The sequence below is a fragment of the Olea europaea genome, unplaced genomic scaffold (assembly GCF_002742605.1).
Source record: "Olea europaea var. sylvestris unplaced genomic scaffold, O_europaea_v1 scaffold1741, whole genome shotgun sequence".
NCBI lineage: Eukaryota > Viridiplantae > Streptophyta > Magnoliopsida > Lamiales > Oleaceae > Olea > Olea europaea.
This window is the reverse complement of record NW_019235122.1, coordinates 50,735-71,952: the sequence shown is the minus strand read 5'-3', so window position 1 is coordinate 71,952 and position 21,218 is coordinate 50,735.

Below are 21,218 nucleotides of genomic sequence, written 5' to 3'. Positions count from 1 at the left end.
GTCATCAAATTTGAATTTTTATCTTTTGTGTGGGATCCGCAACAACTGTATTTTTCATTCTGTTGTGTGGAACTCCTAACGACTAGTGTGTGAATCATTTCAATAACAAATAAATCATGGAATATATTGTAGACAAACTTAATAAATGCACAAATAATAAGATTGTCCATTAATTACAATCTCAATTATTATTGGAGAATAAGATTTCAATCAATTTTTGACAAAATTGATCTCCCGTCCTTTTCGCAGTGAGAAATTTTTATCCTACCCAATGAGGACAGACGATCAGATGTGTAAATTTGGATATGTATGATAAGAAAGATAAATCAATAAGAGTGTGTTTGATTGTCAATATTTTTTATGAAAAATGTTATTTTTTTTTATCAAAATTTCTACTTTTATGCTATTTGATTAATATTTTTTCAGGAGAAATATTTTTTTTTTTTACTTTTGGTCATGTGATCATTTTCTTTTAACCAAAAACGCAAAAAGAAATAATATAAATTTCATAGGTTAATACTTATACGAATTCTACTGTTATTCAAAGTAATCACTGAAACAAATTCTCTATTGAAAATTTTGGAGGTTACCTTTAAATAAATAAATAAAGTTTGGTAAATATACCAAATCATCGCGGCAACTGTCGATTCATATCATTCTCCCTTCATACAGTTCCGTGAACTCTCCTAACTTCTGTCCGCGTTTCGCTCGATCTTTATTCTTTTATCCCTAATTTTTCATGTAAGATATTCGCTCCATTTCTTGTCGTACTTTTTCTTTTCAATAAAAAACCAATATAAATATGGTTTTATTATTTCTATGCATTCATTCCGCTGTGATGGCCAATATTTAAAGACGAAGATTTTGTCAAATTTTGATCCTTTTTTTTTTTTTTAACTATTTTAACATGTCAATGGCGTCGACACTAGCATTAGCATCAGCACAACGACAAACGTCGCCGTCTGATTTAATTATTTGTGGGATTTTGTATAAGTGGGTTAACTATGGCAAAGGGTGGAGAGCACGGTGGTTTGTGTTGCAAGATGGTGTCCTCAGTTTCTTCAAAATTCATGGGCCCGATAAAATTGTGGTAAATCAAGAGACTGAGAACGGATCAAGAGTAATTGGAGAAGAATCCATGAACCTGCTGTTTTGTAACCACAAGAATGGCAGTAAGCATTCCTCTTCCAAAACCTGGAAGGCTGTTGGTGAAATCCATTTGAAGGTTTCGTTTTTCAATTGATGTTACGCTCCGATTATACATACACGCCTCGGATACCGAAGTGTCATCTCACCTCCGAGGCCGAGATCAAGTGGACCCCCCGCAGCACCATTTATTCCGACCTGAAAACGACCCTTCCGAAGCTTTTCTGAAGTGATATAGCGATTCCTACTACTGATCTGCCGAAGCATCTCACCTCCGAGGTCGAGATCAAGTGGACCCCAGTTAGAAGATCCGCCGTCAATTTGAGATTTGTCCTACACCTAAGGCTTAAATTGATTTGATGTCTCCATGAGGCTAGTTGATGTGACTTATCAACTTTATGTCAATTCAACTCAGAGGAAACAAACTGTCCGCCCACTCTACAAACGCGGCTGATTGACGCCTATGAGCAGACGCTTCATACCGTCAGATGTAAACACGCATTCCACATCCAACGGTTCATACCACCTATAAATACTCAAGATTTGGCAAGAGGCAAAGGTAATGAAAATCTTAATACACAGCACTCCATAACAAGTTTATATATTCTCCTCCCCCTTTATTGATTGATTTGCATACCCCCTGGGTACTGTTCCGATCACCAAAATCTGACTTGACCGTCGGAGTGTATACGGCCGCCACCACCCCCATTGGTTCTGACCGTGTGCGCCTGACCATTTGCTGATTGTGCGCAGGGAGGAAATACGTGGAGTAGCTTTCAGTTGGCCACGTGGAAGGACCAATTTCCGAGGTCAACAGATTGGCGCCGTCTGTGGGAATAGATCCCCATTCGAAGTTTTGCGTTCTCCATCGGAGAAGGTACCGAAGAACCGTCGACTAACCCTGAAAAGGGGGCATTCTTGAAAAAGAACAAAGTCGAGTTACAATCCAAGTTCTTACTACCCTTGAAAAAAGAGGAAGAATGAGCTACAGCCATGAAGACGACAATCTCATGAGAGAGGCCTCTGAAGAAGAGGTACTCCAAAACAATGGTACTCATCAGAGACCGCATCACCGGCGTCGTCGAGGTGGAAGAACAGCCGTACTCACTGAAGGAATGGCTCAGATAGCTGCGGGTATGAGAGACATAGCAGCTCAGAATATGGCGATGCAGGAACTCCTCCTGCAAGCCCAGGGACACCAGGGCTATCAAAGGCCCCAAGGATCTTATCCGGTGCAGGAAATCCCTTTGTCTCACTCTCAAGGCCACATGAGCCAGCACACAGAATGCCCCCTCGAAAGGAAGATAAATGCCGAAGCAACATCTTATGTGCAAGGGAGTCAGCCATCAGAACCACGCTTGAGGGACAACTTCCCTCAAGAACACGACGACCAAAGGTCGTTAAGCGTCTTCGACCGGATAGGGGAGGATCCTAGCAATAGGGTCCGCCCGACAAGAGGATCAGTTTGTCCGGATCGCGAACAAGAACATGTTCCCCCTCCTCCTAGAAATAGGAGGGAGAGGAAAAACCTAGTCGATTGGGGGAGTCGAGGAGAAGCACCTCCACCCCCAGGACATCCAAGATGATGAAGGGTCAGAGGAGCCCTGTCGATCTTATGAGATTGACGATGATGACGATAACCTCCCTTTCTCAAGGGAGATTCGAAGCTTCCCAATGCCAACTAACTTCATGCCCTCTAAGATCCCCAAGTATGAGGGAAAGGGGGATCCGGAGAAACACCTCACAAAGTATATGACACAAATGAGCCTTAGGGGAGCCTCGTCTGTTCTAAAATGCAGAGCCTTCCATTTAACACTAGGCGTAGCCGCCGAGGTATGGTACAACAGGCTTTCTCCCCTAAGCATCAGAAGTTGGCCAGACTTGAAGAAAGCATTTTTGAACCAGTACCTCTCACGCAGGGAAGGAGAGGCACCAATTCAACGCTTGCAAGACATGAGACAGGCCCCTGAGGAGACGCTAAAAAGCTATCTTGCCAGGTTTACAGATGAAATTACTTATTGCGAATAGGTCACTGACAGGGAAGCCCTTTCAGCCTTGAAAGGTGGGCTCAACATGAACACTTTGTTCTGGAGGGACGTTCGCAGCAAGAATCCCTCCACATATGACGAGCTGGTAGAGATGATGAGAGTGGAAATTGTTAGTGAAGAAATGATCGATCATCGCAACCGTGCCGCGCAGGGACTCCCTCCTCCTCAGAGGCAGGTAGGTCGAGGCCCCGCAGCACATCTTGTTACTCAGCAATGGACCCAAGCGGGGCACACCATAGGTCCCACCTCCGGACAGGCCCTAGCTTCCGCCACATTGAATGCAGTACCGGTGTTGGCATATGATAATGGCCCTGCTGAAGCAGGACCATCTGGGAGAATTGATAACAATAAGAAGAAGAAAAGGAGGTCGAACAAACCATTGGTAGGAGCAAGGTTTTGTACATTCCATCAACTATACGGACATGACACTAGTGAGTGTCGTGATGCCAATCGACGCCCTGATCGAAGCAACACTCACACTTCCAGCAGAAACAAACGCCCTCACAGGTCCACCTCCCCGAGGAGGGGAGGGAGAGGTCATCAGGAACAATCTCCTCGTAGAAGAGAATCGAGGAACCGAGGCCAATCCAGATAAGGGAACCAAACCCAATTTTCGAGAGGCCAGGTCATCAGGGAAATTGATACCATCATTGGGGGACCCCACATCGGTGGCAACACCAAGAATGCCCAAAGAAATTACACAAGAGAAGCAAAGGATCCCCCGATGATCACTTACATTGTTAACGAATCAAAATCAGCAAACAAGATGGCCCCGATCACCTTTTCCCGGGAAGACTCAGAGGGAGTTCACCACCCCCATTGCGATGCTTTGGTTGTAAGAGTCGTAGTAGCTAGAAACGGATTAAAATGCATGCTCATTGACAATGGCAGTTCCGTGAACATATTGTTCGGCTCCACTTTTGACAAAATGCAAATTGAACATGGGTTGATCCCCATGACCGACCCACTATTCGGATTTACTGGGGACAGCATCATCCCATGAGGGCGGATCACCCTGCCTGTCGAAATGGGTTCGGCACCCCTAGTAGCCCAGCATTTCATGGAATTTCTGGTGGTAGATCATAGGTCGGCTTATCATGGAGTATTGGGCAGACCCGCTCTGAAAGATCTTTGGGCTGTGACGTCCATTCACTATTTGTGCATGAAATTTCCAACCGAACATGGGATTGCAACAGTCCGGGGCGATCAGATGGGCTCCAGGGCATGCTACCTAAACTCGCTGCGCAAATCCGAGCCCCGAACTGTTAATGTGATCCTAGCCGAGGTACCCACTGAAGTCGGTACGGACGTGGAAATGCTCGACGCCCCTGAACAAGGGCATACCTCTGAACAAGAGGGAGACGTCGACATGGAAGAAGCCCCTGAACAAGGACACCCTATTGATGAGTTAGACCCCCGAATAATTGATTATGAACCAAAATGCGACCCCCATGGAAGAATTGGAAACTTTTCCCGTCAACCCGGAAGACCCCAATCAAGTCTTGCGTATAGGGAAGTCATTATCACCTGAAGCAAAAACTGAGATGATACGTTTCCTGAAAGGGAACCTAGATGTCTTCGCATGGAAACATGAAGATATGGTGGGAATAGATCCTAGGATCAGTTGCCATCACCTTAACATCAACCCCTCCTATGCTCCCCATAGACAGAAGAGGCTTGCCTTAAACTCGGAACGGTACGAGGCACTGAAAGACGAAGTAAGTAAACTTAGCCGTAGTGGTATCATCAGAGAGGCCATATATCCGAGGTGGATATCCAACCCGGTTCTGGTGAGAAAGTCCAGCGGAAAGTGGAGAGTATGCGTGGACTTTACAAACCTAAATAAGGCATGCCCCAAAGACAGCTTCCCACTTTCGAGAATTGATCAACTTGTGGACTCTACTGCTGGGCATGAACTACTGAGTTTTATGGATGCATACTCAAGGTACAACCAGATACCCATGTTCCGACCTGACGAGGAAGCTACATCATTCATTACGGACAGGGGCCTGTATAGCTACAAAGTTATGCCCTTCGGATTGAAAAATGCTGGGGCCACATACCAGAGGTTAGTCAACATGATGTTCGTCGAACTCATCGGCAAAATCATGGAGGTTTACGTAGAGGACATGTTGGTCAAAAGCCTCCAGGCAACCGAACACGTGAGTCACATCGACCAAACTGTCCAGATACTTAGAAAGTATAATATGAAATTGAATCCCCTCAAGTGCACCTTTGGGGTGGCATCAGGCCAGTTCTTGGGGTATATTGTGAATCAGAGAGGAATTGAGGCAAATTCGGTGAAAGTAACGGCCTTACTAGAAATGAGATCACCTCAGAAACCGAAAGAGGTCCAGAGTCTCAATGGTCGGATAGCCGCACTCAGCCGCTTCATCTCCAGAGCCACTGATAAAAGTTTGCCTTTCTTCAATGTACTGAAGCAAGGAAAGAAATTTCAATGGACTTCGAAGTGCGAAGAAGCCTTCGAGGCTCTGAAGAATCACCTCAGGAAAGCACCCCTCTTGTCGAAACCTCAACCGGATGAGTCTCTATTATTGTATCTAGCAGTTTTGGACGTGGCAGTCAGTGCAGTCCTAATCAGGGAAGAAAATGAGCGTCAATTGCCAGTGTACTATATCAGCAAAGCACTTCTCCCAGCTGAAACACGCTACCCAGACATGGAAAAATTGGCACTCGCACTTATCACAGCCTCAAGAAAGCTGAGGCCATATTTCCAAGCCCACTCAATACAAGTTCTCACCAATTTCCCTTTAAAGTAGGTAATGCAGAAAATAGACGCGTTAGGACGCCTGCTGAAATGGGCTATCGAACTCAGCGAGTTCGATCTAACGTTCCGATCTAGACACGCCGTCAAGGGCCAGGCCCTTGCTGATTTCATAGTTGAGTTTACCAAAGCCCCAGAAATGGAGGCGATAATGGAACCAGCCGAGCCCCCCACATGGACACTATTCGTAGATGGGTCCTCAGGAGAGGCTGGCGCGGGGGCAGGGACCGTGTTGGAGAGCCCGGAAGGCCATATGCTAAATTGTGCAGTAAGGTTTAGCTTCAAAGCCTCGAACAACGCAGCCGAATACGAGGCCCTTCTGGTAGGTCTAAGGCTCGCTAAGGAAATGTGGGTCAGGAAGCTCCTAGCGAGCAGTGACTCTCAGCTCATAGTAAATCAGGTAAATGGGAATTTTGCAGCCAAAGATGGTAACATGCTTGTGTACTTGAAGCTGGTTCTGAACATAATTTTCAATTTTGAAAGGTTCGAACTGACTCAAGTCCCCCGTCTAGAAAATGCACATGCAGATGCCCTCTCAAAATTAGCCAGCAGCATGGACTCAGAGCTGCTAAACATCGTCCCCATTGAGCACTTATCAAAGCCTTCCACCTCCGAAGGCGAAGAGGTACTGTGGATAAAAGGCACCCCATTATGGATGCAGCCCATAATCGCGTACCTGAAGGAACAAACACTGCCTGCTTCCAGAGGCGAGGCGAGGAAATTAAGGAGAAGGGCTACACACTTCGTCCTACAAGAAGACACCCTTTACAAGAGAGGCTTCGCTTCGCCCCTTCTTCGATGCGTAGGTGGCAAAGAGGCCACATACATACTCAGAGAAATACATGAAGGAGTCTATGGAAATCACTCCGGAGGAACGGCTCTAGCACACAAGGTTCTCCGTCAAGGCTACTTCTGGCCGACCCTGAAAAGGGATACTTGCCAATTTGTCTAGAAATGTGACAAGTGTCAGCGCTTCTCGAACGTACAAAGATAGCCTGCTCAGAGCCTCTCTGTAGTAACCAGCCCTTGGCTATTCGCCAAGTGGGGCATTGACTTCATTGGTCCACTCCCAAAAGGGAGAGGAAACGCAACTTTCGCTATTGTCGTCATTGACTACTTCACTAAGTGGGTCGAGGCAGAACCCCTTGCCCGAATTACCGAAGCTAATACTACCAAGTTCGTTTGGAAAAACATCATTTGTAGATTCGGCATCCCCCACTCCTTAGTCTCTGATAACGAACGACAGTTCGACAATAGGAAGATGAGAGACTTATGCGACGAATTGGGCATAAAGAAGGACTTCTCGACACCTCATCACCCCCAGGCGAATGGGCAAGTTGAAGCAGTGAACAAGATTATCAAGCACACCCTGAAAAGGAAACTAGATATCTCAAAAGGGGCCTAGGTTGATGAACTCCCCCACATCCTCTGGGCTATCAGGACGACTTGCCGGACTGCAACCGGTGAAACCCCATTTTCCATGACCTACGGAGCCGAGGCAATGAGTCCGATCGAAGTTGGGGTCCCATCACATCGACAGATACATTTCAATGAGATCAACAATGACGAGGCCCGAATAAGTGAACTACAACTCCTTGAGGAAAAGAGAGATACCTCCCAATTGACCCTGGCAAAATATCATCGAAAGATGACCTGCTTTTACAACTCCAAGGTCAGAAACAGAACTCTCCGCTTGGGCGACCTCGTCCTCAGAAGAGTTTTCCAATCTTCAAAACCAACCGGGTCAGGAGTTTTCGGCCCGAACTGGGAAGGCCCTTACCGCATTCGAGGGGAATCCCGACATGGTACCTTTCGAAATCGAAGATATGTCAGGAAGGGCGCTGCCACATAAGTGGAACATCGAACACTTGAGGAAGTACTACCAGTGATGAAACTGTGTTCCGATCTGATCTTAATATGTTATAGCGAATCGATTGTCCCGATCTGATCTCAGTTGTAAAATTCCCTAAGTGATGGAATCGCCTTTGTAAAGGGTGGTGTAATTTATCTTAGTAATAAATTTTTAGTTCCAAGCCACATCAGTTAGTGAATAGTTTCCTCAGTGCTTCAGAAGGTTCATTTAAGCGATCTGATCGTCAATTATTAGCTGATTAACATCAAGCAGCTATTCATGTTTGCCTAATTGGTCTGATCTCAGATTATTAATAAGTTGGCATTAAGAATCGCTTCATACTCGCTTAAGTGTTTAAACTTATGTTAACTTAAGCGGTCCGGTCCACAGTTATTAACTGGTCATTGTCGCGAGACAATTAGTCTAATGTTTGTCGTTCATACAAGTATAAACAAAGAAAATACAAAGAAGCAGAAGCCCAAATACTTAACAAAAATTTTTCGTTTCATTTCATAAATTTAAGTACAGTGGGGCCGAACCCATTACAAGATAACCCTAGTCTGTTGGAGGGACTTCAGCACTGGCCGCCTCCTGGGCCTCCGGAGCCTCCTCGACAACCTTATCAGGCCGACCTCCAGTTGGCCCCCCAAACTCTGCCTCCAATGGAGAGATGTCCAGAGTGGGATGCACCTCCTTCAGTCGACCCAGTAAACTTTGGGCACTCCTTGAGGCCCAGAAGTTGGCGAAGTCGTCGTACAGGGAATGGTCTTCGAAGTGGTCAATAAAGTTCTGGACTGCCACCTCCTCCGCAGACTTCAATTCCTCCTTCAAATAGGCAATCTCCTCTGACTGGGCCTCTGTCTGCTGCCTCAGCTATGCCTTTTCTCTGTTGGAGGCCTCCAGAGCATCGGTGGCGAGCTTGTGGTGCTCATTGGCGTGATCAAGTCGTCGAGTCACAGCGGCCACTTGGCATTCCACCTCATACAGCTCTTTCTTCAGCCACTCCACCTCTACTTGCGCAACAGTAAGCTGGGCCTCAGCAGCTTTCTTCCCCTCCTCTGCCTTTGTGGCTTTGGCCTGGGCCGCCCGTACGACATCCCCATAATGCATCACCTCCTCGAGGCGCTTGGCGAGGTCCTCCCTTTTAGAGTTCAGATCCTTCACCAAGCCCTCGAGCTGGATGCTTGTGCTTAGGGCCCGAGCCACACAGGCGCTGTTCGCAGCCACCAAATCTTCAGCCGTGTAGGAGGCGGTGTGGTCCCTCCACTCTTCTGTCCAATATTTATTGTGGACCACCACCACCGCAGCTGTTTCGGGAGGAAGAGCCTCCAACACCTCCCTTACGGGCTCCTCAGGATTAGTGCCCAGGAAATCGACCTCCTTAGAGGAATGGGGCCTTTTTTTCCTCTGCTGCCCCGGAGCTTGATCAATGGGCACTGCAGCAAGGGGTGCTGTGTTCGGGGCAGCGACAGGCTCAGTTGGAGCGGGCCTTCTCTCCGGGAGGGCCACCCCCGTGGGAATGGTGGTCTGCCTCAAAACTGGGGGTAGCCTCGCCACAGTTGGGCGTCTGAGAGGGACGGCACTCTTCTTGCCCTTCTTTCGGAGGTCAGCCTCCGGGTCCTCCTGTACTTTCTCCTCCGTCGGAGGCTGGAGCCTCTTACTGGCCTCCACCAACTCCTCCATTTACTTTTTGTACGAGGAGGAGGAGGCCTTCAGCGCCCGTGCCTCAGCCATCATTTTCTGGATGGTCTTGAAGTCAGGGCGCACTAGCAGCTTCTTGTTAAAGTTATCTGCAAAGAAACAAATAAGGAATTAGTACCTTAATACAAGTTCTCACCAGCTTCTTGTTAAAGTTCGGAATAAAAAGTAAGGACTTCGGTCCTATTACCTTGAGACGCCATTAAATCGTGAGTAATAAAATGGATGTTCTTTCGGATCAGCCTGTGGTAGGACCTCTTCTTCTGAGGCAGCTGATAAATGACACAGATGTTGTCGAAGTCCTCCTTTTATAGCTCGCACCGAGGAAGAGAACCTACAAAAGAAACATAACTGTTAGACACAAGTCGAACCGAAGAGAAAATAAAAGAAGCAACTACTATACTCACTAAGTGTTGAAAACTTCGTTGGAACTGTAAGAGGCGCCAGGGGGTCTCCCTCCATCGTGTCCTATCGCCCCGCTGCCGAGCACCATGAGCTCTTCCATTCTTTGATGGAGCTCAGCAGATCGACCACGAATGGAGTGTGGGAACCTCATGACGTAAGGTAGTACCAACCCCGGGTCTTATCCACCCCGACAGTAACCTTGGGAATAGAGAGGGTCTGGAAAACGGAAAGGGGCATTTCCACCCCTAATGATGCCTCTTTCCACAACATCCAGGAGCCCACCATCTGGCTCCAGGAGTTCGGATTGAGCTGCGTCGGGGCTAGCCCATAGGACCTAAGCACCAACCTAAAGAATGGGTGGATAGGCAGCCTAAGTCCGGCCCTAAGGATCGCCTCACTAATGGCCACACAGCCCGACCTTGGGTAATAGGCTCTCTCTTCCGGCCCGGGGAGGATTAAGTCTACGCTGTCAAGGATCCTATACTCTGTCCTAAATCTAACCAGGTCGGCGTCCCTTAATTTTGATGGGCAGTCCGACGCCCTTCAATGCACAGAGGTATTTGGTCGTTTCCATATGTTCTCCCCTCCATTATTGCCCCAGCTATTTTTAAGGAGGTCGCCACAATGGGTTCGTCCACCCTCACTATTTCTAAGCCCCTCCCCAAACCAGAACTCCCATCCGAGGCCATTCTTTAAAAAGTTAAAAGCCTAAATAGGTGCTGAAACTTACGGGTTTGGAGGTTTTCCTAGCCGGAAATGGTGTAAGGTCGCCGGAAGCCTAGTTTTTCTCGTCAGAATTGCTTGCAAAACGCCGAAAATCGCCAAAAATTTGAGAACAAAGTATAATCTTAGTTTTGCAAGGGTAGAAAGTCTGAGAAAACCCCAGAGTCCTCCTTTTATAGAAAAACGAGTCCGATCTCCACCGTTGAATTCAAATGCGATCAATCTAAGCCGTTCGTCACATCCTCAATCTAGGCCATTGAAATGAAACGCCAGATTTGATCTACGCCCAAGATGTCGTTGTGACTTTCACGCTAACTTGAAACGCGTCACCTCGGTTACAACCAGCCGTCAATAATAATTAGTAGTCGCAGCAGCCTTTTAGGAGAATGGGCATGGTAACCAACTGTCACCTTGAAAACACACAACAGTTGTCAAATCATTTGACGTTTGGGTCGCCTCGGATTGAGCTCCTCCTCCAACTTTACAAAGCTTGGATGCACCTGACGCGAAGGCCCTATTGGGTCATCGCCTCGGACGCTGCGTTCCCTCCCATGCTTTACAAAGTTTCAGCCATCTCCCAACACGTCGACCTTTTGGGTCAGCGCACCGGTGGCAGATGAGCTCCTCCTTCATCTTTACAAAGCTTAGACGCACCTGACACGAAGGCCCTTTTGGGACATCGCCTCGAACGCTGCGCCCCCTCTCATGCTTTACAAAGTTTCAGCCATCTCCCAACGCGTCAGTCTGTGGGGGTCAGCGTACCATATTCGTGAAGCTTCGGTGCACCTTACGCGACGCAAAATAACGAAGCTTTGGCACATCTGCCTATTATCATAACCTCGATTGCTGCGACGGATCAACCCCCAAAACTCCCATGACTTGCGGCCCGGTCAGGAAAGCAAGTCCACGCATGATATAAATATTCATCTCCAGACTTGGGGGACCACTGTTACGCTCCGATTATACATACACGCCTCGGATACCGAAGTGTCATCTCACCTCCGAGGCCGAGATCAAGTGGACCCCCCGCAGCACCATTTATTCCGACCTGAAAACGACCCTTCCGAAGCTTCTCCGAAATGATATAGCGATTCCTACTACTGATCTGCCGAAGCATCTCACCTCCGAGGTCGAGATCAAGTGGACCCCGGTTAGAAGATCCGCCGCCAATTTGAGATTTGTCCTATACCTAAGGCTTAAATTGATTTGACGTCTCCATGAATCTAGTTGATGTGACTTATCAACTTTATGTCAATTCAATTCAGAGGAAACAAACTGTCCGCCCACTCTACAAACGCGGCTGATTGACGCCTATGAGCAGAGGCTTCATACCGTCAGATGTATACACGCGTTCCACATCCAACGGTTCATATCACCTATAAATACCCAAGGTTTGGCAAGAGGCAAAGGTAATGAAAATCTTAATACATAGCACTCCATAACAAGTTTAAATATTCTCCTCCCCCTTTATTGATTGATTTGCATACCCCCTGGGTACTGTTCCGAATCTCCAAAACCTGACTTGACCGTCGGAGTGTATACGGTCGCCACCACTCCCGTTGGTTCACGCCGTGTGCGCCTGACCATTTGCTAATTGTGCGCAGGGAGGAATACGTGGAGTAGCTTTCAGTTGGCCACGTGGAAGGACCAATTTCCGAGGTCAACAATTGAATTTTGAGTTTTTTTTTTTGTATATTGCTAATTATGTGTTAGAAGGGACTAATTTGATCATTTGAACTGGACTTTCTGTGGGTTATTAATCTGGGTTTTTTTCCATTAACTGTCCAAGATGAAGATTTGAGAAAAGAATTTGGACATTTATTTTGATCTTTCTGGCTTAAATTTATTTATTTATTTATTATTTATTTTTTGTGAACCCGTTTTAATCTATCAGCCATTTTGTTTTTACATTTTGAATCCACTTGACTAGTAAAATCGACTCATTTCATTTGGAAAATCAAATTAATGAGTTCCATTACCAATTGAGTTAATCAATATGAAACGGAATATGGTTATCTGATCCTTATGGACTAATGGAGAAGTACAACTTGTAAATCCGGCATGCAGGGTGTTTTTTTTTTTTTTTTTTTTTTAAACAGATATAATGCTTCAATTTTATGTGTTTTTCGTGCGTTTAGAAGTGTATTTAATAAAGTTGTTACATAAATCATCTTCATGTTTATGACTTTTGTTGCTTCTCTAGGTCTCATCTATTCGAGAAAGCAAATCCGATGATAAGAGGTTTTCCATTTATACGGGAACAAAGAGGTTGCATCTGAGGGCAGAGTGCAGAGAGGACAGAATGGCATGGATAGAAGCATTGAAGGCTGCGAAGGACAAGTTCCCAAGAATCTCCAACAGCGAGTTAATGGCTCCGGTGGACAATTTGGCAGTCTCGACTGAGAAGTTGAGGCAACGATTGTTAGAAGAAGGGTTGAGTGAGGTTGCTATTCAAGAAAGTGAGCAGATCATGAAGGATGAGTTTATGTCTATGTGGAATCAATTGTTGCTGTTGAAGCAGAAGCAATGTCTCCTCATGGACATGATGCGACAGTTAGAGGTACATGTTGTGATTCGTAGAACAACTCTTGGATCCCAAAATTCTTCTTCGGTTTCTTCTCTAAATAATTCTGCGCGCCAAATTTCTATCAGCCTTCCATAGATTTGTAGCTTAGTATCTGGTGGTCTGTGAGCAGTTCTTTCTCACGTTCTTTGTACTGAGGTTGTAGACCTATTAGTATTGCCCAATTCTTTTGTATAGATAGCTTAGTTTGGGATTGGTTCTTGAGATTTTTGTACTCTATTCTCCTTCGTTCTTGTTCTATTGGTGTCGACTGTAGCGCTAGTTAGAATACAGCTGTGAGCCTTATGAAAGAAATTATAGCATCTGTATTTGGATTAAAGGAGTCCATTGAAACATGCATTCATTTATTCATTGCATCAAGAACATGACCCGAAACCCAAGAGGTAGATGAATTCCAATTATCCCCATAATCACAAAATCAATTGAGTTTCAAGGCATGGTTAAGCTATGGACTATAGTCCAACCTATCTTTCAATAAAATAAAAGTTCAATCAATATTGGCACAACACCAAAGAATTCCAGCAAATAGATGCTTCGATGGGAAATCGCAAGTTTATTCTCGATCTCTAATTTTACGTCGGCTAACAGAGTTTGCCTTCGACTTCTAGCCCCCTTTTAGTCGTTGGTAAGTTTTTCAATGAATTTATCCATTCACATTTTATCAAGTGCTTATTTGGAGGGGGGAAAAATCATAATGAGATCAAAATGAAAATGAGTAGTGAGTAAAACATTACAATTATAAAACCTAAAGGGCTGGGCACTGAAAATTACCCAAATTGCAAATTGTTTTCTCCGTTACACGCCGACGGCCTGCCTCTGCCGCCATTTTGCTCTGTAAAACAGAGCTGAAAAAATCAATGGAAAGTTTGTTAAATAGCCTAGTCAATCAATTTATTTGACTAAATAACCTTGTTTAAATGTTTGTTGGTCAAATGACTTTCAATTATAAAATACAATAAAGAAATAATATCAAATGTCCAAAACATCATAACCATGGAAAAGACTCAAACACCCCTTTCAATCGAATCAAATTCTTAAATTCATCTCCAAAATGCATCACATGCGTTCTTTGTGCTTGTTATCCTAAAATCTTGTTATTCATTATATCCATCACTTATCTTCTCCAATATTTTGAGCATTTGAACAAGAATTTTGATTTTTATATTATGTACATTGAAATCTCTACTATATTTGACAAAAAATAGAAAAGTGTTTTTGGAAATCTCATGTACATTAGTACTTTTATTGTTGAATATATTATGAAATGATATTTTAGTTGATTTTGTTTTCGCATTTGGTATATCTTCCATTAGTAACTATTGGACGATAATAGCTCTCTAGCCGTTATCTGTAGTGTAGAACGACGCTACAATCGTTATCTTCCATGTAAAATATAAAAATAATGTTAAAAAATTAAATATTATTTGTTTAATAGCAATTAATTTCAAAATATAAACGATATCAATTATTCATATTGCGTTTACATACGTAACGACACTTGTGCCAATTTCATACCAATAACTTGCATTTGTGTTGTTCTCTTTTTTATGTTGATTAAGTAATGAGCATATCTCTCAAATTTTGTAAATGACATGTCCATCTCGTAACATAAATGAGTTCAACCTATCGAATATCGGGGCTCGAAAGGGTCACAAATGCTCATACTCATGTTTATAGACAGAATGACATACGTGGCATTTAACGGCACTTGTGTCGTTCTGTTGATTTCTCCAATATTTTATTTTTTTCATCGCAACGTGTTCGAGCATTGGATCCCCTAACTTAAGAAAGTCAAAAATATTAATTATATGACAAACATCAATAGGATTGACATAAATATTATAATATCGAATGGATGACATCATAAATCACAATTTAAATTCATTAAAGAACATAATTAATGAGCACGTCTCTCAAGTTTTGTAAATGACACGTCCATCTTCCAAAATAAATGAGATCAACTTATCGAATATCAAGACTTAGACAGGTTGTAGTTGCTCATAACTATGTTTATAGACAAAACAACACGCATGACGTTGAACGGCATGTTAATTTCTTTAATATTTTGCTTCATTTCCACCGCAACAACCTCGAGCAATGAACCCCTTCCCTAACTTAAAAAGTCAGAAATGTTAAGTATGTGACAAATATCGATAGGATTTGACATGGATTATATGATATCGAGTGGGTGATATCACAAGTCATAATATACATTCGTTATAAAATATAATTAATGAGCATATCTCTTAAATTTTATAAATAGGGCGTCCATCTTGCAACATAAATATATTCAACTTATCAAATATCAAAGCTCGGATTGCTCTACTCGTGTTTATAGACAGAACTGCACACGTGATGTTTAACGGTACTTGTGCGGCTTTATTGACTTCATCAATATTTTGCCTCATTTTCACCTCAATGACCTCGAGTATTGGACCCTTTAACTTAAGAAAGTTAGAAATGTTATTTATGTGACAAATATCGATAGAATTGACATAGATTATATGATATTGAGTGGGTGATATCATAATTCATTATCTACATTCGTTATAAATTATAATTAATAAGCATATCTCCCAAATTTTATAAACAGCACGTCCATATTCCAGCATAAAAGAGTTCAACTTATCGAATATCGGATTGTAGCTACTCATATTTGTGTTGATAGATAGAACGGTGAACGTCATATTTAATGGCACTTGTGTTGTTCTGTTGATTTCTCCGATATTTTGCTTATTTTCCACCACAATGACCTTGAGCATTGGACTCCCTAACTTAAGAAAGTCAGAAATGTTACTTATGTGACAAATATTGATAAAATTGACATAGATGATATGATATCGAATGGGTGACATCACAAGTCATAATCTACATTCATTAGAAAATATAATTAATGAGCATATCTCTCAAATTTTGTAAATGGCACGTCCATTTTGCAACATAAAAGAGTTCAACTTATCGAATATCGAGGCTTGGACGGGTCGTGGCTGATCATACTCGTGTTCATAGACAGAACGACAAACACGACATTTAATGGTACTTATGCCATTCTGTTAATTTCTCCAATATTTTGCTTCATTTCCATCACAACGACCTTGAGCATTGGACGCCTAACTTTAAAAAGTTAGAATGTTAGTTATGTGACATCGAGTGGGTGACATCACAAGTCATGATGTACATTCATTAGAAAATATAATTAATGAGCATATCTCTCAAATTTTATAAAGAGCACGTCCAGCTTGTAACATAAATGAGTTTAACTTATCGAATATCAGGACCCAAATGGGTCGTGGCTGCTCATATTATATTTATAATTAGAACGACACACTTGACGTTTCATGGCATTTGTGTCGTTCTGTTGATTTCTTCAATATTTTGCTTTCTTTCCACAGCAACGACCTATAGCATTGGACCCTCTAAATTAAGAATGTCGGAAATGTAAGTCATATGACAACTATTGATAGAATTGATAGATGTTATATGATATTGAGTGAATGACATCACAGGTCATTCTCTACATTCGTTAGAAATTATATTTAATGAGCATATCTCTCAAATTTTATAAACAGCACGTCCATCTTAGAGCATAAAAGAGTTCAATTTATCGAATATCGGGGCTTGGACGGGTCGTGGCTAACGTTTTGTTATGTTGATTTCTCCAATATTTTGCTTCCTTTCTGCTGCAACGACCTTGAGCATTGGACTCCCTAACTTAAGAAAGTTAGAAACGTTAGTTATGTGACAAATATCAATAAAATTGACATAGATTATATGATATTGAATTGGTGACATTACAAGTCATGATCTACATTCATTAAAAAATATAATTAATGAACGTATCTCTCAAATTTTGTAAATGGCACGTCTATCTTGCAACATAAAAGAGTTCAACTTATCAGATCGAGGCTTGGACATGTCATGGCTGCTCATACTTGTATTTACAAACAAAACAACATACATGGCGTCTAACGACACTTGTGTCGTTCTGTTGATTTCTTTAATATTTTGCATATTTTCCTCCGCAACGATTTCGAGCACTGGACCCCCTAACTTCAGATAGTTGGAAATGTTAGTTATGTGACAAATATCGATAGGACTGACATAGATTATATGATATCGAGTAGGTGACATCACAAATCATGATCTACATTCGTTAAAAAATATAATTAATGAGCATATCTATTTCTTCATATGCCTTGTGCTTACATATTTTCACACTAATGACTATCCACAATTTGAGTGACAACGAACTTTATAGAGACACAAATCCCAAAGATTCCCAAAAGTTCCATTATGAATTTGCCTCGTGATGAGAACCCAACGCCATGACTTTTGCACGGATATGTAGTTTCAACCATCGCTAGAAAAACAATCATAACCTAATGTCTTCATTATTACTTTCCCAATTAGCCATAATCAAACAACTCACTCCAAGGACTTCATTAACTGTGATTGTATTCAATGAGCACCTAATATACAAGTTAAAATAAATCATCTTAAATGAATAATAATAGAAAAACAATGATTAAAAAAACTAAAATCTGAAAAGACCAAAGCAAATCTTTTGACATCAATAAAGAGATATAGCATCAGCTCCAACTACTATGTCGACATCAACCATGGCCTACCAATATTGAAGCATTAGAATATCCAACCAACACAAAAATCAGCATATGTAATATTGTCGCAAAGGTCTGAGAATTAACTAATCTTAATGAGCTAATGCCAAGCAAATAAACAAAAAATCTCAGAAGAACAAAGAACAAAATATAAAACTGGAATTTAGAATTTGAAGTGTTGAAAGATCAAAATCTCAATGTTTATATATTGTAGTGTTGTGATCCCCCACAAAAGATGTGTTGTTTCATGTTTAGGAATTTAGATTAAATTTTCTACAAGATACAAGAGTTGCATTCGTGCTTCTATTCTTTGCTTAAGCGGCCAGAGGGAGGATTTTCTACCATTGATAAATCCTGCATTTGTTTTCATTCGAGCGGGAAGATATTGCAACAAGGCTTTTACCTTGCTTACTTTTAATCACTTTCAATTTTTCCTCCAAATACTCAAACCTTAATATACATCCAAACATCCATGTACATATCTTCTCTATATAATTGAATAACTTTTACTCTAACACCCTCCAAATTAGTAAACTTCAATAATCTAAATTCTTACTACAATACCTGCGACAAAGAATACAAAATAATAATAATAATAATAATAATAATAATAATAATAATAATAATAATAATAATAATAACAACAACAACAACTCAAATTTACAGCTAAAAGAGAAATAATATGAGAAACAAATCAATAATCCATTGCATCACATATTTATGATTGATATCAAACAACAAAGGGACTTCATCGATAAGTTTTATTAGAATTTTCTTTATCACGTTATTGATTAAATTTTTGTTTATTTGCTAATATATAAATTCCTCATTAATCCATTATTTTCAAAATTTCAAATGTATAAAAAATTTGTCAATGTTAAAAAACCTCAACTAAAATTATACAATTAAACAATGAAATCATAAATAATCCATTTTTTTTCACCTTTTCATGTTATTCCTACACCAGTTGAAACATGAAATCACATTTCAAAATGAAAAATAAAAAAAAAAATCAAAGGAAAAATTACATTTTTACTATATCAATTTGTAACAAAGAGGGATGAAGTAGTATGAAATAAACTTGAATGGAAGAAGAAATTTTTTGTAATCTTGAAATGCACAAGAAATTTAGGGAAAGAAGTAGACGTTAGTTTCAAATTTAGAAAAAAAGGGTTTCACATTAAAATTGAAGAAGAATGAATGAGATGAAAATGAAAGAAATTGGATGAATATTTTACTGTTAATTGAAGGATAATTTTGTCATTTGGCTAGTAAAAATATCTTGAATTTTTTTCTTTTTTATTAATTTTGGTCAAAGGCCATTTCCAAAAACACTTTGGGTGTGTCTGGGCCAGCTGAAAAGCAAAAATATGACCGTTGTGGAATAAATTATTCACACAAAATCTGACAACTTTGAAAAACCAAAATAGGCATTTAATCTCCCCTTCCCAACTTCGCCCTCGTCTTTACATGCCTCAATCACCCGCCACCTTTTCTCTCTCCCATTACCGTTTCCTTTTACCATTATAGTAGACCATGGGGTTTTCTCACACACCAGCCATGAAGTCCATTTCCAGATCCGACCACTAAAAAATTGTAGAAAGACGGTTTTTTTTGCACCAGATCGTCAACGTCTGCTTTCATCTCCACGCAATAGGATTCATCGACGAGCAAGACCATACCGACATTTGCAGTCACTTAACATGTCCGCCCATTCCACAGCAAGTTAGGCCATGGCTTTGTATTCCCACATGGTAAGCGTCGACTATACATTCATTTGTTGTGCACGACAGAGCATTTATTGGTATGCCGTATGACAGTCCCCAAATTATTTAACGCATAATTGTTGGCCATTTGTCATCACAGATGGGTGATAACATACCTTCGTCTACTCCAACCCTCCTCCAAGCAGGAACTAAGAAGAACACCTTGTGGACTCTACGAGAGAACCGAATTTTCATCATCGCTAGTGAGCTTGTGATAGCTGATGGTCACCGTAATGAAAAATGCTTCATGAGACACGAATGACATCAATTCATCTAGTGGTTCAACTTCAACTCCGGACACAATTGGATAAAGTAGCAACCCAAGAATCATTAGGATGCTCTTCGGCAAAAGTATAAGTGATTGTAGGAGTTGGTGAACTGCATTGGTGTCGACTGCCTCTCTGCCACGGGAACAATAGCTGCCTCAGATGAATGGTGGGAGCGAAAGATTAAGGTATATAATTCTTTTCCTATTACACGATGGTTATACGAAAATTGCATTTCCATAACCAATAATAGGAATGAGAATTCAATGCCTTACTCCAATCTAGAAAAATATGACCCCTGCGTGTAATGCTCATTTATCTGTAAAACCACATAATTGCAAGAGAGATAAGAAAGCGTATGTTAACATTACTGGTGTAACGAATAGGATATGATGGTGAATAACAAGACATCACTATAGATTGGTCTGTGTATGATGGTGTAACGGATAGGGCTACAGTTTGTGTTTGCAATCATTTATTGTTCGATCCATTTCATATAGTTCTAAATTACGTTACAACAATTTTCCACACTACTACGAACCTTGTATTCAAGATTTTGAAAGCCCAAGATTAACTAACCAAGAGGTGGGCCAATTGGTTTTTAAAACTTTTTCCACAATTAATTTTAAGTTTAAAATTACTATGCTAGCAAATGTAATAATTAAGCAAATTCAGACGAATATGAAACTAAGTAGACGAATGTAAAGAAGGTAATATAAAAAATAATAAGTAAAAGGGATACAGAATGCAAAAGATTTAATAGGAGGTTCGATCCAACCTAACAATCTACGTCCTCCGTTCCAAACATAAGCAAGACATTTTCCACTAGATGTGATTGACTTATGGTACAATCCAACCCTTACAAAGCTTTCGATGACTTACAAACAAGGAGCACCGATCCTTTTACAATGTTAAGCTTTAGGAACCTCAACACGACCCTCAAGCTTACAGATAAAGGATTTACAAATTGAAAATTCTCTTATAGTAGATGATATATTCAAATTTGAGTATGATAAGAGAAGTAGACCAACTCTTTAAGAAATGGTAACGCATGAAGCTCAAAAGTTCGGTGAGAAAAACTTTGAAGAGTGAAATGATTTTTCAAAAGTTAAATTAGTCAAAAGTTTTTCTAAATAGATTGATAGAGATAGACAAAGATTGAAAATTAAATAGATAAGATCATTACTATCTTACTTTAATGCTATTAGAAGTTATATATTGAATGCAGATTGATCTGGTATTTATAGCAGTAAAACGTTTAAATTTCTGTCTTATCGAACGACTGAGACTGGATGGTCAACTAGCCTTTTTTGTTAGAAATCAGAA